General features: G+C 47.9%; 1 protein-coding gene across 2 annotated transcripts in view; it reads right to left on the bottom strand.

Moving 5' to 3' along the window:
* Positions 1 to 26888, bottom strand: part of LOC119466591 (uncharacterized) — a 156185-nt gene that overhangs the window by 49300 nt on the left and 79997 nt on the right. The window contains exon 1 of one of the 2 annotated variants that reach the window (XM_049657630.1): positions 7100 to 7443. The exons of the other annotated variant lie outside the window; for it this stretch is intronic. The gene's annotated coding sequence lies outside the window, so the exon portion shown is untranslated. Of the gene's footprint in view, positions 1 to 7099; positions 7444 to 26888 lie in introns of those variants that run through there. 2 annotated transcript variants of the gene reach the window in all.

Below are 26888 nucleotides of genomic sequence, written 5' to 3'. Positions count from 1 at the left end.
CTTGCGTCACGGCTCGCGTGTGTGTGCGTGTGCTGCCTGAATGCAGCCAAATAGACGAGCGCGCGAAGCACAAACACACGTAATTCGTTGCGTCATCGCACGCTTTTCTACCAAGTGTACTTTCGGGCCCAGCGCGAAGCAGGTTATTTTCGGTTTGCTCGAGCCTCTAGTTGGGGGCCCTCATCAAGGTGTAAGTTGGGAGGTATAGGCGGTATCAAACACACACGCACATGCACACACACAATGCAAGCAACCATACGTATGCTGCACCTTGAGATGCCGCGCGAACCGGCAGCATAACCCCCCCCCCCCCCCCCCCCCCCCCCTCTGATGGTAGCTAGATGCGACCCGACTGTACGAATTGCGCCACGGGTTCATAAAACGGCTCTGCGACTGTCTTAATGGCGCGGGGAACTGCTGTGCGAACATCCTATACGCGAGGTGCTGGGATCTTTTTATTTGCTCCTGCAAGGCAGTCTCATCTCGAGGAATGTAGTAATAACAACAGCGATAGCAAGAATGATTAGGCTGATCGCTAAACAGAGAGGCGGAACAGATTTCGATATCACACGTCGCAGTGACATATATCTTGTGAAAATTTTATTTACGCTGTACAAGGAGCACCTCAATCTCGAGCCGTAATGGCGCTTATGTAGACTGTTGTTTCTTTCATACTGCTCTCAATTTCAACTTCCTCTCCCACAACACACACCGATGTACACGAAGGTGGTCGACGTGCTTAGCAATCGAACTTGCTAGCTCTAGACTGACAGCAAGGCACCACCCGAAAGGTTAACTGTCCGTACGGCGCGAACTGCGCTTCGACTAAAATTGTGCAGCCTCGCTTTCATGTTTCCTTAACTACTGCCAAACCTCGATATAACGAGACATCGGATATAATGAAATAAATATAAAATTCGCAAACTTTTTTTTGGCGATATCGGCATGTACGCTTATAAGGAATACCGGAAAACAGCGCGAGAGAGAAACCACACGCTGTGCCCTCTCCGTCGTACTTACATTACTTAATATGCAAACGAATGAGTAAACTCAAAGTATGACACATGCAGGTCCTGCCTGCTCGGCTTGTGTCCAAGTCCTTTTTCTTGCGCTGTAAGCAATATGAACTCGCCCAGCTGTCCATCTTGCAGGATATGACGGCCGGCGCGCGGTCGAAAAATATACAACGGCAACGCACTCTCGATTGAAAAAGAAAACAATTAGATAGCCCAACAGTGCTCAGGTGTCAAAGGCAACGCGAAATAGGAGGTTATACATCATGTCGGAGGACGCTGCACGCATACCCTATGGAATGCTGACACGCGTGTTTTTTAGTAGCGTGCGCTGAAAATGACACGAAGCGATTGTGGTTGTTTCGAATGGAGATTAAACCGACAGCGTCGCAATGTAGCACGGAATTGGACGACTGCCAGGCCGACAGAGGCAATCGCAGGAAGTGCGCAGCAAAACACATTACTCACGGGCCACGCGATAACCTGAGAGACCGAACCGAGTTATCGCCGCGTATTGCATGCAAGCATATTGAGCCTTACGAGCTCGGGAGAATATCACGAGCTTGAATATATAGCGCAAGCCAGATGGTCAGTAAGCAAGTCCTTAGCATAGAGGCCGGGTTTCATGAAAAGGAAAGCTGTCATCGACATAAAAGCAGTACTAGTTACAAAGGAAACCCGCGTACGGATTCTTCAAAATGAAAGCTTCGCAGTTGAAAAATTCGTCCTGCCTCAGCTAGGGTATTGAACCTGGCAGCCTTTCCGGACCAGCCCCTCCACCAACCGAGCTAACCAGAAGGATAGAAATTAGCCAAGAACATTGCGTGCACTGATTAGCGAAATAGGGATTACGTGGATAATTTTTTTTTCTATCTGTGTTTCAGCTGTTCGCGCTTGGGCGAAGATGAAATGGTAGCGTATTTATGTCAGATATAGAGTTGGCACTATCTTACACGCCAAGGGACCTTAATTATCCGAGGCAAAGCGATGACCCTGCTTCCAATCTTGATCGCTTTGCTCACCCGACGCTATCGGCATCACTAACGAGTCTTCACAATCGGAGATCATCAGTGGCGCTCTACGTTACAGTCTGGCCATCTCATGTGGCCGATTTGTTTGGAGCTAGCAGTTGTGGCCTTCTCTCAGAAAATAGAGGCCACCGTTTGTTCGCCGATGTCAACATAAGTAGACTTTTTTACTGTACTGGCTAATCACGGGCGACTGAACAGTTTGTAAATTCCCAAACCGTACGTAGTCAGAACACTGCACTGGCTCTGAAAAATGTGGCCCACCGCGACAAGTACATGATATATAAGTTTTGCGCATAATAGATGTAAAGTCATGTGAACAGTGTGTCTACATAATAAACTGCTTCTGCTTCTTTTAAAATACCCTTTCTCTGAAAGGAAGAAATGCAGGGCAAATCAACATTAATAAAGCTAAATGCAATTTACTCCTGTAATATTGCAAACGATGCAAACAGAATTCTACAGCCCACATCTTTACAGAAAGAGTGATCCTTTATACACGAATGAAAGCGTGAACTATAAGTATACCGGGCAGTGAAATTGTTCGCAGACAACATGATCATTTAAATGAGGCTTATATACAAAAAGAATGTCGTGAACATTGGCAAAGTGAACCGTCAAATGCCACTTGAAAGAAACTTGAATGGAAATATCAAGCAAGCAATGTAAGCGAAGACCGAAGCAGAGACAGACAGGGAATTTCCTTGAAAGAAAGGCACAGGATAGGTGGATAAATGAGATGAGTACGGTCGTTTCAACAAGGCCTGTAAGAAATGCTCTCAACCCCCCCCCCCCCCCTCCCCCTTCTTTTCTCGCCTTTCATGCTGCGTCTCCTGCACTTAAAAACTTCTACACACTGAACAAGGATAACCTGCAATGTTCGATTAATTGCGTGGTGTCTTAATTTATTTACGGCACCTATCTTGCAGCAGCTAGTCTATAGCTAGCCTAGCTTGGACTACTCTGCATTGCGTTTCTCCCACTGACCCTAAAAAAAAAAAAAAAAAAAAAAAAAAAAAAAAAAAAATAAACATACGCCTATACTAGTGAATAACTACGTCCTCTGGATAGATACTGCGACGTTCTAACACAACTTGCTCGACAGTTTAAACCCCATTTCCACGCGCTACACGCAGGGACTGTCGTCCTCGGTGGTCGCATGTCCATGCGCGCCAGACACCGATTCAGTAGCGCCCGTATCGAACGTCCCGAGCGAAAATTTACGACGACAGACGTCCTCTGCGCTATAACCAGACCGTCAGCAAACAACTCCTAAATTTGGCCAGACGCTTTCGCGGCGTCCCGCACATAAGCGGTCGAAAAGGACAGCGACGCTGGCACCACGTACTACATCCGGCTGTTATATGAAGAGAGGAGAGGCCTCCGCGGAGCGACGACAACACGCGATATCAGCGGAACGCAGAGCACGTAATATCAGCCCGTCCCGAGGATCGCATGCCTCCACACCGGAGCGAGCCTTGTACGAGACGAGACTCCGCGAAGTTGGTCGAGTGATCTGCATGCACCTGCGAGACGCTGCGAGATTCACGATACGCGCCTAGCTGCTCGTCGAGCCATTATTTAAAAGGACGCGATTGTGCAAAGCAAGGACAGGATCCGCTAAGGACTCTTATGTGTCTTTCCCGACTCTCATTCAACGTCCCTTCTAAAACTTCAACAAAACTCTTTAGATTTTTTGCTCACTTCTTATACGATACGGTGAAAAATCGTTCGCCACTGTGGTGAATTCACCGTGCCCGCAGTACATGTAGAATGAGCCAAACGTAACACAGGCAATGAAGAACATTTGCAGAGTGCATTTTGATCGCTCCGTGTCGTCTGTTTCTTTACGCTATCTTTTCTCGCGTGTCAGCCTAGAACCAACCGGTCCGCAAAAAATGTCGTGCGTCAGCTTCCGACTTGTTTCATCTGTATACGATATACAGAAAGGGGTCTGAAGTTCTGGACCGTTTAGAATTTAGAGATGACAGTTATGCGTCGTAGTAAATTCAGATAGTAAACAATTTCAGACTACGGTCTCTTGCAGACACTGCAGCGCTTCTTTTGTTCACCACTATACCGGTACGCCGTGCTACATACGATTATGACAAGCCAATGTGCGTGGGCAAGGTCCATTATACACTGTAATTGTAGGAGTAAAACAACAACACACACGCAAGGAACGCAGCAGAGAATGAGAGACGCCTACCTCGCCGTGTACCACAGCGCAGACGCTACTTCGAATGCTGCAGAACATCGCAGAGCAAGTAATCAATACACAACCTCGTGCCATGCAGCGGCAAACCAAACCTCTCGGGCGTAAAGTGAGTCACAGAAGCTAAACAGAGCTGACACAAATGCGACTCAATGTGCATAGAGAGTAGACCAAAAAGAAAAACTGCTAGCTGAAACATACTGGCAGATAACAGTTACCGAGATTAACATTTTTTTCTATGGCGACGCAGTGCCGCCCAGCAACAGGACAGTATACGGTGCTCTCGTATGCAGTTTAACGATGTGTTTGCTTCTTCTGCTCGTGGTTGGTGGGAACGCTATATAACCGTCACCGTCGTTTATCATCCTAATTCCTCGCAAGTTGACAGCTGTCATTCCCAGAGGAGGAGACCGCGGCAGCTGCATTTCGAGCTAACAGTGTCAAGTGGAGCCATTTGCTCGTCGGCATTAGGAGACACAGACAGAGGGTGCTTCGCTAAGACATACAAAACGATGACGCAAGGCTGTGTGGCATGCAAACGACACGACGCAACTAATTCGAGACTTGTAACGACCTCGCAAGCAGCCAAAAATTAATAACACTACGCCCAATAGGTTTAGTCAAAGTGAACCAAGGATGTGCGCAAATGTTACGCAGCACGACAGCAACTCAACGTTTTGCAGCGACAAACAAATGAGGACAGGTATAACGACATCGGGGACACAGTATTTGCAACACGAACTACTCAGCTTCAGTAATGGAAACCTGGAATAATGTCGCCAGAAAAGTAGTTACTTCATCGAGCTGCATGGTTCGTCCGATATCAAGTCCCTACTATTCACCCAGGTGTCACGTGCATCGTTACACGTGCTCTGTTCGGCATTTCAGTATCGGCGGTTTCATCTGGACCTCGATCTGTCCGTAACAAGAAACGATTCTCATTAAAAGCGGCTATGATGTTATTTGTTGCCCTTCTTGCTTTTTCTTTTCTTTCCTGTGCGTCACGACGTGAAATGTAGATGTAATCTTCACTATTCGTAATTAACACAAGCCCGAAAGAACTAGAAAGTTGATGGTAAAATTATAAACTCCCGAACGGACATTCAGTTGCCCCGTGGATATTCCGACAGATCGATGGCCCGAAAAGCCATAAGCGCCAAAGCGCGTATAAGTTGCAAATAAAAGCCTGCAACATTGGCTATTCACGTAAGGAATAGAAAAACAAGGAAATGACAACAAGCCATATTCAAAGAGGAATGGACGCCTCGCCACATTTTGGCTGCGTCTTGACAACGCGCTTCTCGTCCGTCAAAACGTTTTCTTGACAGGCCTTTAAAATCCGCGCTTCAACCACACATCAGTGTGTGAACGTATAGCAGGGCTGCGAGCCATAAACCGAAAGCTGGTCACCAGGGAATAAGCAACAAAGACGTAATAGCCATTCTTTCAAATACTTGGACTCTCCACGACATAAACTAAACAAAGGTCGACAAATGACAAATATATATGACAAGGCAACCGCCTGTCGGTAGTATGTCCAAACTAAGCACGTCTGTTTTTCATGAAATCCATTCTTCCACGGACTTGGCAACTAACGATCGAACTGCAGCAACGTCAAGGACCTACAACCGAAACTGCCCCCCCCCCCCCCCCCCCGCTCCTCCCTTCCATACAGCTTTTGCTTACGTCTCTACAAAACAACCCGTCCTCTTCCTGTAAGGTGCACGCGATGTCTTACTGCAAAATGTCCGCTTTCGCCATACTTATCGAGACATACTATCAACGGCCGAAACCCGCGAACGAAACTCAAGTATACCTGCGTTTCTCCCGGCGTGTTTCAAATAGCTTTCCGGTGAGGAGAGCGAAACGCCGATGTCGTGCGCGGTGAGTGCCGTCCCCGCCTTGCAAAAGGGTAGCGCCCCGGGCCCCACGACCCAGTTACGGACCCGGGCTAATAACCGGCGACGTCGGTCCCAGCCGCGACTAGACGGCGACACTCCGGACGATATTTGTGTCACGCAAGCAGCCGGTCGCGGCCCCGAGCCGGCCGCGTATCGATCCGGCCTCGTGCGTCGGTCGGTCGCTCTGGGCTCAACACCCAGCGCACGAACGCACGCACGCACACCACATAGCGCCTCGCGCGCGGCCCAAGCGGGGGTTTCGCGCCTAGGACGCCAAGCAGGAAGCGGCCACAGCAGAAAGCGGTAACGACAACGATCCGGCGAGCGACGGCAACAACAACGAGTAAAAAGACGACTGCGGCTGTTTTGAAAAAAGGAGAGCCCCCGGGGGCTTCCTTCATCATCTTTTCGCGCAAGGCGGCGAAAGTAAAGCAACCAGCAGCGCGCGCGCGTCAGCGCCTCAAGGAGCGGGACCACGCCCGACCAAGCCGGGACGGGTCGCCGAGTAGTAGGTAGCGTGGTACGTGGCGCGGGACGCCGCTTCACTTCGCTCGCGGCCATGCGTTCTCAAGAGCCGGCGGCGAGACGCGTCACGCACGCCGTAGCAAACATCGCCGGACAGAACGGGAAAGAAGGACGCGAGTTATACATCGCCTCGGCTATGCGTAAATCGGCACGAGAAAAAAAAAAGAGATCCGTGGCTGGTACACCGGTACAGCAGTCCGGCGCCCTGACGCTGCCTCCGTAACCAGTGCAACGCATCAAACGAGCATTACCTCGACCAACGCCTCCTAAACACATGCACAGAGGGGGAACGCGAGCCCAAGCCCCGCTGCTAACGCTTCTGTATTCTCCAAACGCGGGGACGGGGCTCGCGCCCCGAGTTTTTGGCGCCAGATGTAGAACCGTTGGATGAGAGACGCGCTCTCCAGTGGTACTCACAGCCGTGCGCACTTTCCGAGAACAACTCCGTAGTTGCGGCTTCGATATCCTTTGGCTCACGGAGAGTTCTTATCCGGTTGCACAGGAGCTTGTTGATGCGACGTCGCTTGCCGGTCGGCGCGCCTTGCAGCAAAACTACCTGACGTTCCCGTGGCCGCAAGCGATGCTGCTGCTGCGTTTCGCCGACGCGTTCGCGTGCTCGGCTGCAGGGTTGGCCTTCACCGCTGTCTGACGGAAGCCGGGGGCTCCCATTCGGTCGTCCTGGGGGGAGGCGACGCCACCAGAGCACGCCAGCGTCGTCGCAGCGGCAACGCGGGACTTTCAGGAAGCGGACGCAGCGAGCCAGCAACAGACGCGCTCGAGCGACTCGCTCAAACCAGGAAGAGACGCGTGCTGAGCATGGTGCTGCCATCTGTCGCTTGCCGAGAAACACGCAACGGCGGACCGCGAAGCCGCGGGAAGTTTGAACGGCCGACTGGCACCGCTAAGTATGTATGCACGGCGGATGCACCGTTAGATCTGGATAGCATGCGGAAGCGCGTACTGAAACTACACAACGAGTTGCGTAACAAGTAACAGCCATCAATTCATACCCAAACTCACCGGGATTTGTCCTGGCCTCGATTGCTTGCGTGAACCCAGCCATCGATATCGCAAGTAAACGTGGCCGCAGAAAAAGCGTGACTCTCGCACCTCTATGAAGCGGTATTATCGCAAGTCCTTGACATTTTCGTCACTGTCTGACCCGGCATAGCCGCGCCTCGCCGGCGGAGCAAGTGACAGCTCGTAAACGACTACGTATTTCTATTCCTGTTCCCACAAACGGCGCGTCAGAAAGTAAGAAGAAAGAAGATCTACATAGAGAAGGGAGACTCTTTATTACTCAAACAAACATTGGCCAATAATGCTAGTAAACCAAACGAGAGCCCGCTTCGAAACAACCCGCGGCCTTGTTATGGCGCGATCTCGACGACCTGCCCGTCTTTTTGAGGCGCCGTAAACGTGGATACCCAAACACGCGCCGCTCTTGTTTGCACGTAACGAGCAGGTGAAAAAAAAAAAAAAAGCAAATGTGCGCGTGACCCACGACAATGTGGTGCAAATGCATCGTCGAAGCCCGGTGTCAGTCGTCCTTGGGCGCGGAGGAGGACGAGAGGCCGCGGGGGAGTGCGAGTTGAGTTGAGCCCTACTACAACTACGCAGCGGCCAGCGGCAAATTGCCGGCCCTCGTGTCGTTGTCGTATCATCATCGTGGTCGGGCCGTTCCTCGCGAAAAGGGCGTAGTATAAGAGCACGCGGAGTGTAGCGGTACAGTTGGGGACTCACGGCAGGTCGGTATCGGCAGGCGGCGTGCCCGGCGTGACACGGGGTCGCCACGTCCACTTGACCTGGCCTTGCCACAGTGAGACTCTCACGTCCTCCCTCCCTTCAACCATCTTTCCTTCTTTTCTACGTTTTTTTTTTTTTTTCTGTTTCTTTTACGGACAAGCGATCGTGCTATGAACGGTCCGGACAACGGCAATCGGTGCACCGTGGTCGGGGAGCCATGTATGGCCCCGAGCGAAGCTTTCGATCTGCTAGTGTTGTTTCGTTGGTTGCTGAAATGAATTATGCGTTGCCTCCCCTGCAAGTGTTAGTAATCAAGTATTCGACGCAACGTCATTATTAAATAGGTAAGTTGCAGTCACTGCTCAAGCTGCTAGATCGGAACGCTATATATTCAACTGCACAATTCCGAGGCAGAAATAGGCAGCCCATAATATAGAGGCTACAGAAGAGAAGAAAAAAAATATTATAACCATGTGAACTTTTTTTCTCTCCTGAGCGTGAGGGGAGCACCTGGATGCGCTAAAACGACCTCAAGTCCGATAACTCAGACTCACGTCATCGGTGCGGCCGTTAGCGCGCGAAATTCAATAATGTTGTATCGTTGAGCGGAACGACACACGATGATAGACGAACTGGCGCAACAGTCGACGATTCGAAATTCAATAAGTTTGTTTTTCATTCTCTTCTGCTGTAAAGAAAATGATGCGAATGCAGTTGTCGCAGCGTAATTTTCCAGCAATATGCGCTTGGTAGACGTTCGCGGCGGATAGAGCAAACGCGAGAGAGTGCTAAAAAAGAAGACTGCAAGAATGAGCAAAATAGCTGTACATCTTTCTCTTTCGTAATCTCTTTGCTTCCGCTATCAGCCACGATTAATGTGCCAATATAAACTGATTTGCTTTTTCTCTGTCCTGCCCCTTTGATACTTCATTTCGGGGTCTTTTTTTAACAGTGGACCGCACACAGTATCATCAGAATAAATTGAAGCGATAACAGAAAATAAGTGATTCGAACGCCTGTTACATCGTTATTACATGTAAGTGCGGTGTGTAATCGCTCTATGCAGCCGGTTTCTACGAATGCAGTAGGGTCAACTGCATGTTTTCTAGTCCGAATTAAGCCGCTGTTATAAATACAGGCGAACCTGAACACGCAACAACGCACTCGAGTCAGTCTTTACTCGTTCGCGTTTGTATTGATGCGATACTACGTCCAAACAATAGCTTGTTGCTCTAATATCTAATTACCCCTGTCTGGCGCCAGCCGATTCCATCTTATGCATGCCTGCGAATTTCCTCATTTTATCACACCATCTAATTCTTTGTCGTCCTCGACTGTTCTTCCCTTCCCTTGTCAACCATGTCGTAACACTAATAGACCACCGGTTATCTGCCCTACGCATATGACTTGGACTGCCCAGCTCAATTTTTTTTTCTCCTAATGTAAACTAGAATATCGGCTACCCCCGTTTGCTATCTAATCCACACAGCTCTCTTCCTGTCTCTTATAACGTTGTATAGGCCTATCGTACTTCGGTACAGTGTATTTGCTAATCTCCAAGTTTCTGTTCCATATGTTAGTACCGGTAGAATACAATGATTGCACACTTTTCATTTCAAGGATAGCGGTAACGTGCCGGTGGGACGTATAAAAAATTTGGAGGGCGCTTAAGCTTCGCCTTTAAGAGTGGAACGCGATATCATTCAAATATGCCTGGCTGCTTATGAGGTTTCCCGACAACTGCAGCTTTCTTTTTGCTCAACTTCGCCTCCGCGCGCGGCTGCCGAGGACGCGAGCGCCATCTGGATGGTGTTTTTTGCAAGGAACAAACTGCGGCGCACCGCTGTATGATTAGTAGAAATACTGGAAAAGGGGTTTGTGTTTGAGTTACCGCATAAAAGAATTATGTTTTCTCGTATATTCAAATTGCAATCCGACACTATCACGTCTGTAGGCTGTGGTTAAGTCCTACTTTACGATTTTTCTGAAGAATTTCACATTGATAAATCCAATTATTTCACTAACGCCTCCGCGCCACGCGGAGGGCCTGCGTGGTCGGGGTGGTTCGGGATGATTTTTCGGGCCGCGGACGCCGCGCCAACGCCGGATTTTCGGCAACACGGGGCCTTTAACGCTATCGCGTTAAAACTTCCTAATTCCGATTTTATATTCCTCCAGTTTAAGCACTCTACCGCACGGCGACAGGGCTTCGCTACATGGCCTGTGTTGCCTGTATACAGGGGCGCTTCGTCGTTCGTGCCAGTAGCGCCGCTTTCCGGCGGCGATATATAGGAAGCGACTTTCGCCACCGGCTCGCGGCAGCAGCAGCAATTCATTCCTGGAAAGCCTCGAGAGTGATGTCCCGTATATAAGAAGCGGCGCGAGAACTGGCAGCGAAGAAAATAAGAGAATCGAATAAAGAAAATGAGAGGCTGCAATCCGAAAGCTGCGCAGACAGCCAGCCGTTCCACTTGGCTGCCTAGCAAGGCTACGCCGGGAGCGCAGCTGGCGAGACGCGGAAAGGTGAAAATCCGGCGGCTGGCGTCGGCCGAGCCTTCGGGATCGCGGGCTTCGCCAAGGCAGCCCGGCGTGTCTATCCGTCCTGCATCAGGGTGGCAGGGAATTACGGAAAAACGCTGCGTCACCTTATGCGGCACACGGCGCGTTGTTGTTGTTGCCGCCCATTATGCCGCGATGGATGTGGAAGATGGGCTACTTCAAAGCGCCGGCTACCTGAGTGGCTCGTCGCTCACACAGCAGTACTATAATACTGCGCGCAAGGAGAGCAATTAGCTTTTAAACACAGCAAAGTGGCTGTCTGTGTGAGCGCGCGCGTGTATCAAAGAATGAAAGAAAAACTAGAAATGTGTTTACTTGAGCATTTGCAGGGAGCATTCATTCATTCATTCAGTCTCGGTTACTCTACAGCGTACAACAAGGAGCACTCGACGGAATGGGAGATAAGCAGGAATGCATGCAATATGTAGTTTATGTACGGTCTGTCCCAAAAGTGTAAAAGCCACCACCGATATGGTCGGTATCCTCGGGACGCTATCGCCTGTTCGTTATAGAGGCTGGAGCCAAGGACGATGGATTTCGTAGGCAGCGCGAATAAAGCCAAGAATTGCCCCGCCTAGCTACAGGAGACCTAATTAACTGGGTGGACACAGCGTCGACGGACAGAAGCTGGCACACGTAAGAGCAGTGCCATTTACACTTTCGTGGAAGACTCTACAGTCGACATTGAACGAAATGCTTTAATCTTGCAGCGCGGCATTGCGCGCTGCGTGCATAGTGTACGCACTTCACTTAACGATATATCGTATAAGGTGGAAGGCCCAGGGATGTCATTACAACATTAGCATTGCCCTTCGTTAAAGCTTCACCAAGTTAAATTAAACATGTTATAATTATAATGAACCTGTTATAATTATAATGAACCTACTTTACTTCGATCACGTGTGCGCGAACGGCAAGTCACACAAAATCTGCGCAAGATAAGAACAAAAACCTCCTGTCATGCGAAATAGTGGGACGGAAGGCATATACGTTTGCTTGACGCTGGCCATGTTTACTCGTCACACACCTAGAGAAAATAGGATGGTTAAATACAGTGACTTTTAGTTGTAAATGAGCAAATGCCCGCCGCAGTGGCTCACTGCAAGACTATGGCGTTCTATACTGCCGAGCACAAGGTTGTGGGTTCCATTCCTGCGGCCGCGGCGGCTGCATTCTGATGTGGGACGAATGCAAAAACGCTCGCCATTTGGTGCACTTTAAAGAACCCTAGGTGGTCATAATTAATCTAGGGGCAATCAATCAATCAACCAATCCTCAGCCAACCAAATGTGCAAGAAGAACAGGCCATCTGAAATAACAAGGATGTTTTATAACGTGATCAATGGGAGCTATATGTTCTTTAATTTGACATTTGGAAATAGTTCGCAAAGTTAGCATAAAAGTATAACATCGATTAAAAAATTGGAGGACGCTTAAGCTTCGCCTTTAAGAGTAGAACGCGATAGCGTTATCGGGACCCGTTCGCATCGCAACCCCCGGCTGTAGGTCTGGAAGAAATGCTGGAAAAGGGGTTTGTGTTTGAGTTTCCTCGTAGCAGAATTAGATTTTCTCGTACATTCAAATTACAATCCGACGCCGATTGGTAAACAGACCGACGGCGACTCCGACGCCGAATGGCAGCGTTCGTTCTTCACCATATTTTTTCGTCGTCGCGAAAGCCGTGCAGTACGCCACAAAGGCTGTCAGCTAGTCGTACTTTGCCATTTTTCTGACGGATTTCACTGTGAGAAATTCAATTTTTGTTCACGAAAACCTTGCACCACGTGGAGGGCCTGCGCGGTCGGGGTGGTTGGGGATTTTCTCCACCACCCGCATCGCATGCCGGTTGCCGACGTTGGATTTTCTGCGACACGGGGCCCTTAACGCTGTCGCGTTAAAATCTAAAACTGACCGCTTGAGGCAATCGACATAGGTGAAGTCAAGTCTAGCGCTTTTGTCGTTTAATTGTGAATTCCACACGTCTCTCTGGTGAGCCACACAGGCAATAATTAATCGCATCACCCTCGTATACACACACAGTAAGACGAAGCAACGCGCGTAGATGGAACGAACCAAGAGTAATATCCTTTGCAAGAGTTTAGCAAAACAGGATCCGCTGGTATTTCCCTTGCTGCGACACCAGGTAAACTATATATACATAGGCTGTTTCTCTGGAACGAACATCGGTGAAGCAGTGCCGTCGTCCTTGGTGATAATGAACCGGGGCCACAATATGCGGCATTTCTTCAGTATTTAACTAGCCGATAGCACTGCGCATTCGGACATTTTAAAGCGAAGCTTTATATGGCTAGGCGAAATCACCTGTTCACAAAAAACAATTATCATTAGCATTGGCTCGAGCGTCGTCGCCTTCTTCCGCAGCTGGCTGCGTTGCCACTCATCATTCCAGCGTAGAATTTCACTTCACTTCTGTCGTCGTAATGGGGAGGCCGCGTTTACGGTTGTATGAGCCATTCATTGTCTTACGTAACGGATAGATTTAATTTTGAAGCAATTTAATTTCGAAGAATCGCAAGCGGCAATCGCGGGCGAATGCCACCGCCGCCGCAGAACAAACTCGAGACATCGAACGCAATCGACAATGACAGACTACAGGCATATACCGTAAGTGACGTCGTTCTCTCCATCGCAGCCGAACGTGCATGTAACCTCATAATTGAGAAGTACTGTAATGAACCCTCGGGATTAACCCAGTGATAAACACCGGGACCACATGTTTCAGCTTCGCTGGTTAACCATCTTCACGGAGTGGAAGGGCCGACGATTTTTTCTTTTTAAACCTATCTTTCTGTACTACACGCTTCTCCGGTCATTTATTATCCAGTACTTTCGAAAGGCGGCCTCCTACCGGCGACATCGGAATGTCATTAATACTAGCTTGTTCGCGCCGGCGTTCGTGGCTTTTCTTGCCTTCCTCTTTATCCTTTTTTATTGTCCAAACACGTGCATGCCCAGCGGGCAGGAATCGCGGGCTCATCTCATTCGCGGTCCATTACAGCGACGCGCTGGGCGCCTAACTTTATCCGCGTCTCGTCTCAACAGCACTGCATACAAATTCGACACAGAGTTGCACGCATAACGGTGGTGACTCATCGGACAGTTTCGAGCATATCTTTGTATCTCGGGTCTGGACAGTCATAGCCAAAGAAACCAGCAAAAAATAAAATCGAAATCAGGGTGCGCCTTACAGCGACCACATGCTGCTGCCTGCAACGAAGCTCGGTTTCGCGTTACATCTATCCTCTTATTAAAAATCGCAGACACTCAAACTCTCTCAAGATTAGCACTTGCCAAATTGAGAGCGACGCGCGCCTGGTCGTATTTAAATCAGAACGAATATATTCAATCCAGGGCGTAAGGGAGAGTTGAGAAGAAACGTTTTGGCGGGTATACCACCGCAGCAAGCACTTCTTCGCCCAAAGTCGTGTTTTGCATCAGCAATTTACATAGCCGACTACGTATCTCGTGGCACGTACGAGACTGGTTCCCTTCCTGCATCCCGTTTCGATTATTCGCTTCCTCTTGCCAAGTCCGTCGTGGGCGGCTGCTGCTTTTGTCCGGCCGCGCCAAGCATCACACTCGCACCGTCGTCGCGAAAGCCGTGCAGTACGCCACGAAGGCTGTCAGCTAGTCAGCTACAATAGTTACAATTCGCAATTCCCGGCTGAGATTTCTTCCGAGACATGTACTCTGTTTCACAATAATGATAGATAGATAGATAGATAGATAGATAGATAGATAGATAGATAGATAGATAGATAGATAGATAGATAGATAGATAGATAGATAGATAGATAGATAGATAGATAGATAGATAGATAGATAGACGGACGGACGGACGGACGGACGGATGGATGGACGGACGGACGGACGTTAATGAATGCCGAATATGTTTGCCTGGCCATAATCCTGGCATGGTACTCCAGATGACGAATATGCCATATGAAACACCACATTCACCATCTAGTACACACGCACACAGCATACACAAGAACACACAGTGGCAATTAACTAGAGCGCCTCGCCCAGTTCAGTGTCTCTGAGAAAAGGTGATCGCTTTCGTTATGCGCAAAACACTATCAGCACCACTACAAGGTCGCAGTACATCGCAACTCTTTAGAGTTGCACCATGTACTTGAACCATGAAGCAGCACTAGAGACAAGGCGAACGTAGGTAATATATTGGGCCAACATTAAGCTATATCGACTAGACTGTGGGCAATACTGGCCCGATATCGGGGCAGTAAACCCGAATGTTTGCTCGCTGTAGGGCTAATCTGCAGTCTCACCCTGCTCAGTCTCGACTACAGACTCGGGCGCAGTTTTGAGCGTATACTGCCACTCCAGTACAATTGACTTGAGTACAGTACAGTATAGTTGAGTACAGTTGAGAAACGACTGACCGCAGCGTACAGGGTACGTAAGGAAGACAGACGGCATATCGGTAGCATGCATGCTGTATAAAAAGTAGTTAGTTTTCATGTTGTTGTTATTCTAGTTTATTAGCTGTGATCTATCGAAATGTTGGTCACTAAAAGACCAGCTATACCAAAACCATGGAGCAGAATTGTAGACTCTACATGGCAATAATTTGCAAACCATCTCGTCGCGTGATAATCCACGGGTGTGAGTGGGTGATCAGGCAGCACCCGTATACGGGTCACCCCAGTTAATTAACGACACTAAACTAATGACGAGGTGTGCAAAATAATTAAGGTAAGAGTGAATAAGGATTTCCAGGTAACGGTCAAGTGCAACAGCGATGGAAATAAGGAGTGAAGGTGATCATAATTAAGAGACGACGATGGCGATAACGCGCCAGCCAATCCTGGCCGGCAAGCAGCTTTCCAAGTTGGCGTACACCAGCTCTAACGTCCGCAATGCTGCATGTATCTAATGATACGCAGTGCAGAGCACTAGTCGCTCGTGCGGAAGAGAAAGCAACGAGTGACCGCTTTTCTTTCTTTCTTTTTCGCCCTGTCTCTCGTTTTACCGCCCGTCCGCTCCAGCAATAGCAGCAGCGAGTGGCAGTCGTTTACTCGAAACGCAATAACGCCGCAAGGAAGGTCGCGGAGCGAAAACAAACAGCGAGAACTAGCAATTTCGGCGACGCCCCTCAAACTGTTCGTCCTGTCTCGCCAAAAGCGTTCAGCGTCGGGTATGCTATAGTGCAATCAATAGTAAGCGGTAGCCACTGGCTGAATTCAAGAATTGAAATGCAGTTTCAAATTCGACGGGGAGGCGTTAGTGAAACAATTCTTAACGCACCACTTAACCAGAACCAGATTGACGTAGCGTCGTCTACTCCTCGCCGAATTTGTGGAACGGTCCTTTTACACTCCACTGGCGACGCACAGTTCGTGAGTTCGGGTTGTGATTAGAGAAACCGACCACAGCTCTACAGCGTCCACGACGTTGCACGATTTTGAGCGATACACAGTACCGGAGAACACCAACAAAAAAGTCTAGCACGTGTGGGACCTCCCGGCGCTGTTCTCGTTTCGGCGTGTATATTCCGGTGTTTCGAAACGGAAAGCCAGGAAGTCGTTGCTCAAAGGTCGATGGTTTACGCCAGTTCTGTTTAGACAGAGTGGTTAACTCGTTGAGTCCGGAATTCTACATCTTGTGAGAGACAGCGAGAAGCGAAGAAAAGAAGGAACTGGAGCGAAAGCTTAGTTTTTTTTTTTTTACCAATGCGTCCCCCTGCCCCAGAGAGCCGCTTGAGTCAGCCCCGGGGCAGTGCGTGAGTGCTGTTTTAAAAATAATGCATGCGGAAAACAAGGCTGGCGAGACTCTGTTTCTCTCCCTGTCACTAATACGGTGCAGCACCGTCACAGCTGCTGGTGTCATGCGAGTCAGTGGCTAAAGCCCGTATCCGGGCTGCCCGAGAATGATTTGTGTATGAGCTCGTTGGGTGCACATTGCGAAATTATTGCATATAAGGACTTGGGTGCCAGAAATGAAGACACACGACACAGCAGGATGCCTTGTGTCTTCTTTCTTTCAGGGGTCCAATTCCTCATTTCCTGCTTGAAATGATTTTGCAACTGGCCGCTCAGTTGAAAAGAACGGTCGCAATTGGCCACTAAGTTCATTACAATTGACTAGAAGGACAAATGGCACCAGGATTCTGTAGCTCGTATGGAAATGCGGTGAAGGGCCCCCGCAAGGTTGTAACTGAAGTGTTGAGGGTCGTAGCGCTCACATCATTACGACTTTACCAACCATGTTGTGAAGGAATACCCAATAGTCAGTGAACCGACTCTTTGTGCACAGACGCTGCAGGATACAATGCTAGTAGTAGGGCAACAGTGAATAAGTACGTTTCTCCAAGTAGCCACACAGGACCCGGATCATGGTGAGGAAATTTCCAGGTGACTAAAAATCAGTTGAAAACCCACTTAACAGACACTACAGACATGAACGGCAGCTTACCGATATCATCGGTGCATTTGCCAATACTAACTATGCACCTGAAACTTGAAGGATAAAAAATTACGGAGATAAGGACCGCGCAACGAGCGGTGGAAAAGGGAATTGTGCGTGTAACGTCAAGAGACCGGAAGACGGCACCATGTATTAGACAGAAAATGTGTGTGTCTGGTATTCTAGCTGAGATAAAGATGAAGAGGTGGATTTGGGCAGGGCAATTATTATGTACAGCAGACAACCACGTGGGCTATCATAGTAACATAACGGGTGCCGAGTGAAAGGCCATGCGCAGTCTATGGCAGCAGACGATAAGGTCGCGCGATGTGATTAGAACATTTTCGGGCAATGGACGTAGCCAGCTGACGAAAGACTTATCACTGGGAGAGAGAGAGAGAAACGAGAAGGGAAAGGTAGGGAGGTTAACCAAGGACTTGCCCGGTTGGCTACCCTACGCTTAGGGAGAGGGAAGGCGAAGAATAGATAAGGGAGGTCTTCACCTGGCAGGGGACGTGAATGGGCTAGTGACTGTGGTGGCAGATTAGCCTACTTCGCAGCCTCCTCCTCGATTCAACTTAGTGGCATATACACACATACCGCTCAGGAAAACTATGCTCGGTCATTCGATTGCCAGCCGTAGCTTTGACAGCGCTGCACGCATCTAGGGCAGAAAGGACGCAGTCAGGCAAAGTATTATACATGCTCGCCCGCGCGAGCGAGCAGCAATTCACGCTCGAACTATCACAGAGGCCAATCGGTTGACCGCCGGGGGGCCTGCTGCGCGCGCGGAGCAGTCAGGGCCGAACCAATGTCTCCTCGTTCCGCGATCAAATTGAGACACGTGGTATGCGGTAGGAGAGGTCGCGCTGTATGTTACGCACTCCGGCGCTACTGCGTAGTTGCGCGATGGGGGCAGCGGCCGCTTGATCAGACTACTATGTACTACGGCGCGTGATTCTTCAGGGAAAGTGAATTCGCTGTGTTCTGTCCGGTCGGCAAAAAAATTTGCTCGTGGTTGAACGCGGTTAAACCAAGTTTGTCGAGCGATAGCACGGTTTTGCTCGCTTTTGGAAAGGACACAGACGCTGCTCGGCGCCGTCAGCGACTACCGCACCTACAATTGCACCACAAGACATAAACACAGACGCCGCTCGGCGCGGCAGCAGCAGCGAGCGGATTGACCTTCATGCTGCGTCTCGCTTCAACGCGAACTAATTAAGCGTCGAAAGAACAGCGCGTACGAAGCTACCAGCACTCGGCGCACTTTGTCCACATCGCAGATCGCTTTCAAGATATGGGCGCCCACGCGCGTATGCAGCAGCCGCCGGTAGTGGCAGGCTAAATCCCAGTTTGACCTTGGCTGAGCTTGAAGGTCAGATTTACGGAACCAGGTGTTTTCTGGGTTTGTACCTGGAGTAGTAGAGCGATCGCTCTAAATGTCACTCCCGATTTTAGCCTGGTAAATGCATAGCTCGCTTTAAAGAATCCGTATTCGACCACGACGGTTGTGAGAGGAATCAGAATCAGAGCCCTGATGAATACGGTGTCTCACCAACGACTGTCCTGTTATTACAAAGTACGGGATCTGACGCAAAATAATGCGTATTGCTGACCGAAATCGGCGGAACTGGCAGGCGTCATAAATGGTTTCATCATTGCCAATGAGTTACTTGACTAAATTTCACAACTTAACATTATAATTAACGACTTAGCCACATATATCGTTCCATATACAACATACAGCATGAGAAAAGTAACATCAAAAACCAATATATCAAGAATGTACAAATCATGGCATAATGGTAGCAAAAAAGACAAAAAGATGTCATCATACTTAAAGCGGTCACTGTGCAGTATTAAGTTACTAAACTAGAAATAGTTGGAGTGCAGACAACGGACGTCATGTTCAGATTTTCAGTGTTCTTCACGTGGCTGCTGGGCAAATTGGGATTTCTAACCAGTCCATATTTTTCGGGACTGTGCAGGATTAATCATCTAAGTTATCTCGAGCACACGCCTGATTTTTCAGAGACAACCATTTGTCCCAGGTTGATGTTCCGTGACACTCAAACTCGGGAGAACACGGTGCTGCGAGCAGCGACTGCCGAGGCCTCTTCAAGCTTGTTAAATTCATTCTTATGCTGGCCTTATCAGCGTACTCGAGAGTATTCAAGGATATAGCGAGATAGCAGCAAGAGTATTTGAGATATGGCAAGAGCGTTCAAAGGGATAACAGAGAGAGATAGAGATAAAGGATACATGAAACGCTGGGAGGTTAACCAGGGCCCAGCCCCATTGGATACCCCACACGGAGGAAGGGGAAAGGGAAGTAAACGATTGAGAAGGCCAAGAGTTGACGAGCACTGGAGTCGCCCACGTAATGGAACCGTCAGCACTGTCATCGACGGTAGCTCAGTCAGGTTGCCTTCACAAATCGCAGTAGCGCTTTTGTGGCCTTCTGCAGCTGCGATATGCGAGACCATATTCCCGAGAACTTGTTCAGCGAGAAAGATGTCCTGTCTAGCTGGTTTAGAGCAGTGCGGAGACCGGAGGACAAGCCGTTCATTTCCCAAGGAAAAGATAACAGAAATCTAATGCATGTCTGGGGCTCACTATTTACACGATTCGCCCGATCGTGCCTTGGGAGCACCAGGCGCCCTGTATTCGGACACGAAGTCATAAATATTCGGCTGCTTAAATCACCCGAAACGGAGATAAAGACCTGAAACTTAGATGAAGAACACAGTCCCCAGGAACTGATATATTTTTTTTCTTTTTCAATGTTTAACTTTCCTTCTTGCAACTAATCATGTGGTCTCGACTTTGGCAAGAGAGAGTCCGTACAGTGAAGGTACGTGTTTTCAAGGTAACAAAGGTACCAGACCATGACAGACTAGCAATATATTTATCGTTTAGAAACTTCCGCTATAATTGTTGGGCGCGAAAAGCGTGACTCGATGTCGAAGCAAATGAAAGTTAAACTTCGCTTATTGAATTTCGTGCGAAATCATCATGCTCAGTACGCCTTTGTGTGACGGCACAAACTTGATGTTGTTTTCCAAGGTCTGGGTTTTCTTTTGGTAGAGAAGAAGTCTGCAGATGTTACCTGGCCGGATAAGTTTCGCACTTCGTGAAAGTGAGTTTTCGCTTACGATTCCACAAGTTTAGTCAGCCAATTTACCTTCCCCCAACATTTCGGTTTAATGTTACATTAAAGAACACGAGAGAAACGGCACCAATTAAAGGCAGATAGGTATCAATAAAGCGGAGGCAACATTTTAAGCCCGTCAATACCCGAAACATTATTCTTCATTAGCGAAATGATGGGGCGTTTCAATTCCCTGCGTGCAGGTGTTCGGAGTTAACAGAGGGTCCTAAAAGATGTCAGACCACTCCGAAGAAGGAGAGAAGTAACGTTATTCGTCTTCAGCCCTGCCGATTAACGACGGGGTGGAGTGATAGGCTGAAAGTCCTGCCTTGTGTCTAAATGCTGACATATTGCACAAGCCGTTAGCGTCTGTTTATTTCTATTGTAGAAACACTGACCACGCCCAACGCTGCACGGTCAATACTTGGGACTCTACGTTTCTTCGTTTTGAAAGCATACACTTCTTTGAATCGAAGCCGACACCTTGCTGAACAGCACTCGCAGGGCGACGTTAGTCGACGTCGCTTGCGCGACACAAACATGTTCCAAATGACAAAAATGCGCAATTCGCCAATCGCGCCTATAATGCCTCATCACGCGTTACCGCTCTCCGGCATTAATTCTCCTATTTGAGCGCCGCTACCCGGGTAACGTGTCATCACTCAATGTCACAGCTGACTGATAGGAGCGCGCGTATAGAGCCAACGCTCCAAGCGTATAACGTTCCGTTACACTAATACTACTACAGCGCTGTGCAGGGTCGATCTGGTCTCACCGAGTCGGCGTGCGAATGCGAGAAGCTGCTCTTATACTGCAGAGGGTTTCACCTTTGGTTGCGGTGATCATGGCAAAAATAGAAACAGAAGTTCCGACCGCATTAGAATCCGACACTTAGGTGAACACTCGCGCACGTTTCGTTCCAAGCGCGAGAAACGAAAGTTCTTCGAGTTTCTCTTTTGATGTGTCCCCGTGCTCCAATGAAAATATATATTGTTACGCCCACGAAAGGCGTTTATTGAACTGCCAGCCAGGCAGGGTTAGTCACGACGGCCTTGATCAGCTGAGTGCCTGTCAAGATGATGATGATGATGATGATGATCCTTCACCATGGCTCGCACCCACTGAGGGGGATAGGCCAAGAATCGGGCGGCAGTAGGTAGCTAATAAAAAATTCTTTTTGACAATGAGATACGCAAAGTAAAGAAGGCACAAACAAAAACAAAGAAAATTTTGTATACCTAGAGTATTGTGCCAACGAGCAGTCAGACTAACCGAAAGGTGAAAAATATAGTTATTATCAAGGTCAGAAAAAATACAATGTTACGAACGAATTTGGAGAAACAAATTTCAGTGAAATGAATACTGATCTGATAGGTAGAATAAGGTTACTATAATTAACAGGGTAATCGTCTTGTTTCTGTTAAAAATTGAAAGACTGCGCAACAAACGTCTCTGTGACAATAGCCGAGGGAGGAGGCCCCAAATGATAATAATACTGGTGTACTTAATCTTAATCCAATTTTGCAGAGTGGAGCTTCGAGTAATTTCGTTCTCTGGTTTGAATAACGTCGGCATGATAAAAAGTAGTGGTCTATTGTTTCAATTTCCTTACAATTTTGGCACAGAGGGGACATCGTCAGACCAGCTCTGTGTAAATAGAAATTCAATTCCGGGATGCGACAGCGTAATTTGGAGAATGTAACTTCTAACTGCCGAGAAGGACACCACTGATTATTCCAGCCAAAACCGAGATGCTGAAAGTCTGTAGATGGGATCAGCGATAATTTGATTAAGTCATTTCGTAGGCTAAACGTTCTGAATCTCGATGCAGTGACGTAAGCTGTATCCGGTAAAATATGAAGCACAGGTCCATTTAAAGATGTTCTGGCTAATAAATCTGCCATTTCGTTTATGTATAAACCGCAGTGTCCAGGAACCCAGAGTAAATTAATTTTTTGTAACGTTGTAGGGATTAAATTTTGAAACACATTTAAGATAGTTGAATTCGTTGCCGAGGAAAGCGACACACATACCGACCGAGAGTCTGTTACTACGACAGCTGATAATTGATTCGGGGGTAGTTTGCGCAGTGCTAAAACAATCGCCAATAATTCTGCTATGAAAATAGTCGTGTAATCCGGAAGGCGAATAGAAAAGGACCAACTAAGAGAAGGAGAAAAGATGCCTACGCCAGCCTTTTCGTTTAACATTGAAGCGTCCGTGGCTATTATATTGTTTGTTTCCTGGTGAGAGAGGTAATCTTGTAATTGGTCATTTAAATATTGGAATGGCATTAGTTTAGCATTCGAGGGGAAGATATCGTCAAATTCAATTTGGAGGATTTTCTTGGATTGACTTATTGGGTGAATACATTGAATTTGTACATTCAGTGGTGATAGCTGTGCCTGTACGAATACGATCTGAGGGGTGTGCAGTCGCGACCAATGAGTATTAAAAAACGTACTTGGTTCATTAATGAAAACATACATTGATCTTCTTTGGGGAGAATCGTAAAACTTTAGGTACGTTTGGACAGTAAGGATTTGGAATCTACTAATTAAACATGGTAGTCGCGCTTCCATATACAGAACGTTGTTTGCAACAAACTTAGGGAGTCCAAGGCACAAACGCAGAGCTTCCTTTTCTAATAGTACCAAAGGTTTAATTTTATAAGCTGGACACCCAGAAAATAAGACACATCCAAATTCCATGATTGGTCGGACATACATTTTATATATCATAATTAATGTGTTTCTTCGCAGCCCGTATCGTCGGTTACTGATTTTACGCAACCATCCTACAGCCCGAGTTGCCTTAAACGCGACGTTATCAATGTGGCTTTTCCAGTTTAGTGTTCCATCATATGTAATTCCCAGATATTTAAGAGAATCCACCTGAGGAATGAACTCTTGACGATACATCAGTGAAATGTGAACGGGAACATCTAAAGGAAAGAGAAGGAGTGCACTTTTACTAACGTTCAGAGACATATGTATGGTTTCAATCCAAGTTTCAAGCATAGATAAGTAATTTTGTAACATTTGATAAAGTGAATGTAGATCAGCATTCGATGCAAAAAAAGCGATGTCATCAGCATAAACGTACACATGAATGTCCTGGAGCAGCGGGATGGAGCTTAAAAATATATTAAATAAAACAGGAGATAATACTGATCCTTGTGGTACTCCCCTCTGTTGCTTATACCTAGACGATGAACATCCGTTTTGAAAACAGTAGAACGCAGCTAGCCTGCCGCACGTCGTCTTCCTCTTCACCCGTCTTGGATGCCGCACAATCTGTTAAGGCGTAAACCTAGCACGCACGTAAGAGTGTCACATTATATATTCTCTGCAATCTGAACCAGAACTCGGTTCTTCCATCAAGAGCGAAGAACACGATATTCAAGGGACCCGAATACTTGTCCTCGGGTTTGGGTTATCCCATAAAAACGACCTCCGACTGAGTCAGCCATTCAGTGCCAAACCATTCGCTACACATATATCATCTTCAATGGGCATGCAGCCCGTGGCTACCGGGCAACCGCAAGACATTGTAATCAATAATGAAGAATCATGAAATCAGTAAGCGCTAAATTATTACAGAGTACAACGCCCCAAAGCTTTAATGTGGGCTATGAGAGAGGTCGCAGTAGAAAGGTCCGGACTAATTCTGAACAGCTGTAAACGTGCTCAGGAATCTCTGAAACGAAACGCACTGCCACCTTCCCAGCGTCAGAAGTCCATCTTCCCACAGCCACCGCGTTGGATAATCGTAAAGTGATTTCATTTTTGTTTTTCCGAGAACGACATTTTTTCAGCCCGGGCTGAATTCACGAAGCTTACCGTTGGTTACAACTGTGTGTTGATGTCCGCCCGGCTTCGATAATTGTTACATCCTGCTTCGAACTTTCACGATGCTGAATTTTTTTTTAGAGAGACACCTAGGGCATAGAGCCGCGCTGCGCCGGGTCATTCCCACGGCTTGCCGCCGTCACCTGAAACGAGGCTGGAATGACATGTGCGGATGATATGTACGGTATATATACGTATATAAGATTACGTGCCTAACAAAGCGGTCGCGCCAGGGGCATTTTTTTTTCGTTCTTACGTTTTCGCCAGCTCGCGTAGATTGATGGATGAAGAGCGATGTCGGCGCCACCGAGAAAGGCGCCAGCGCTCCGACGCACGCATCTCGGCACGTCGAGAAATTTGGCAAGTGCCTGGCACGCAGTGCCCTCTGACGAAACAGGCTCCTCGATTTATACACTTGTCAGTCTGCGTGTCTTGAAATTGGTGTTGTCTCAATGCAGAGCAAAATATAATTAACCGAGCTTCCCAAAATTATTTCTTTCCTTTCTTGCATTGAGATATAACGTGGAAAATGAGCTAAAAAAGTAATGGGCCACGTTCCAAGTTTGAAATGCTATGTCACACTTTTCAGCGAGAAAGCACGCATATACACGCGAGCCATATATATATATATATATATATATATATATATATATATATATATATATATATATATATATATATATATATATATATATATAGATGACAGCCAGGGCGCAGCTCTTGAGGGCTGGCTGCATGGCCTTTGGTACACTGGCAACATGATGCTGTTTCAACCAGCGGCGTTCTGCGATTACAGAGCGCGTGGCGCGGCAATATACTCATACTGTATTACAAAGCTACGGCAATCATACAACTGAAAGCAAAATTGTGTTAGCTTCCCTGAAAACTGATTGCGTTTGATCGACGAAGCACCACAATCGTGCACCAAGTCGCTCCAGAACGACAGAAATCTGTCTCACCCGACGATTTACTTGTGAAGCGCAAGAACTTTCTTTTCGGGAAAGTAAATGAAAACAATAAATTAAACTAGTCTATAGCTGCATGTTCCAGTTCTGGAAAACCAACTCATGTCTACTAAGGGCCACATCCTGTATGCCGGGAAATGGACTAAAAGGAGGTCTGGCGACGACACAGAAAGCCCAGGAAAACCCCTTTGCGTGACGACATACGTTCGGCGAAGGTCTCATCGTGGTTATCGAAATGAAATTATATTTAGACATTTCATTGTATTCGAAATAAGCTCCACCTGCATGACAATTCTGGTGATTTTTTTCCGCGCATTGAAGTGGGCGGAGCGGCGCTGAATACAGTCACGCGCGATTCACGACATTACACCGACGACACTAGCGGCATGGCCCGAAATCTTAAGCGTGAACTTTGATAGGCCTTCATTTTCTCCCCTGAAAAAAACTATAGGGGCGAAATGCAGAAAACACCCATTTAATGAGATTTAGGTGCGCGTTAAAGAACCCCAGGCGGTGCAAATTCATCTGGAGTTCCCCACTACGGCGTGCCTCATAATCAGATGGTGGTTTTGGCACGTAAAACCACATAATTTATGTTAATTTTCTCCCTTAATGAGGAATATCGTCTAGCAAGCGCACAAAGTGTGTCCAAAGATTTCTCTGCCACGCCCGTCTTAACTTTCTTTCTTTCTTTTTTTTCGGTTTGTTTGACATTCTACCGTCCTCTTATTGCAACCAGGAGTCAAGGACGGCTCTTCTTGGAGCAAAGCATCTTGGCCAGCCAAAGCCAGTTGCGTTATCATAGTGAGCGCACATCGGGGAGCAACGCTAGCAACGCATCGTGTGAACATCCGCTAGTTTAGCCAGTCGGTAGGGCCCCTCCGAGTGGCGTAAACCACTTTCGCGAGGGCTCGATTTTCCTTCTGGGAAAACAGCGACAGTGCGCCGCACGCTGCCACAGTAAACAAGTTTCATCAGAGCACCCTCGCCCTCGGCCTGACTAAATTTACCCACTCCAAGTTCAACGGCGGCAGACACGCCGACACGTAACCCCGAAGAAAAAAAATCAGCAACAAAGGGGAGCTAAACGCGGTGAAACCGAGAGAACAAAGAAAAGGACGACGAACGCCGGGCGCGCAAATGTGTTTCTCGCACGATCCGGCGTTTTCGCAGTACGCGCCGCGCGTGCGTCGTTCTCCCTTTTTTTATTATTTCTCGCTTACACTTTCTTGCCGAGGCCTTTCCTCAGCTGTCTCCAAGGCAAAATCCGTTCAGCGAGTTAGGTGCAGCGCCATGGAAGAAAACACCCTTAAGAGTGTTTGGGTTGGCTCGTGGCTAGCACCCTCATCTTTAGGGCTGAAAGAAAGGTCTACTGTGCGCGCAACCCCTATTATCCCTCTGACGTGCAGTACCATCTCGCAGGATCGCCTAAGAGCAACCTGACACATAACGGTCTCCTTACAGGACGTGGGAGCGACGATGGGGAT

Source organism: Dermacentor silvarum, chromosome 10, assembly GCF_013339745.2.
Source record: "Dermacentor silvarum isolate Dsil-2018 chromosome 10, BIME_Dsil_1.4, whole genome shotgun sequence".
Classification (NCBI taxonomy): Eukaryota; Metazoa; Arthropoda; class Arachnida; order Ixodida; family Ixodidae; genus Dermacentor; species Dermacentor silvarum.
Note: the sequence above shows the minus strand (reverse complement) of the source record. Positions and strands in the feature narration are given on the sequence as shown.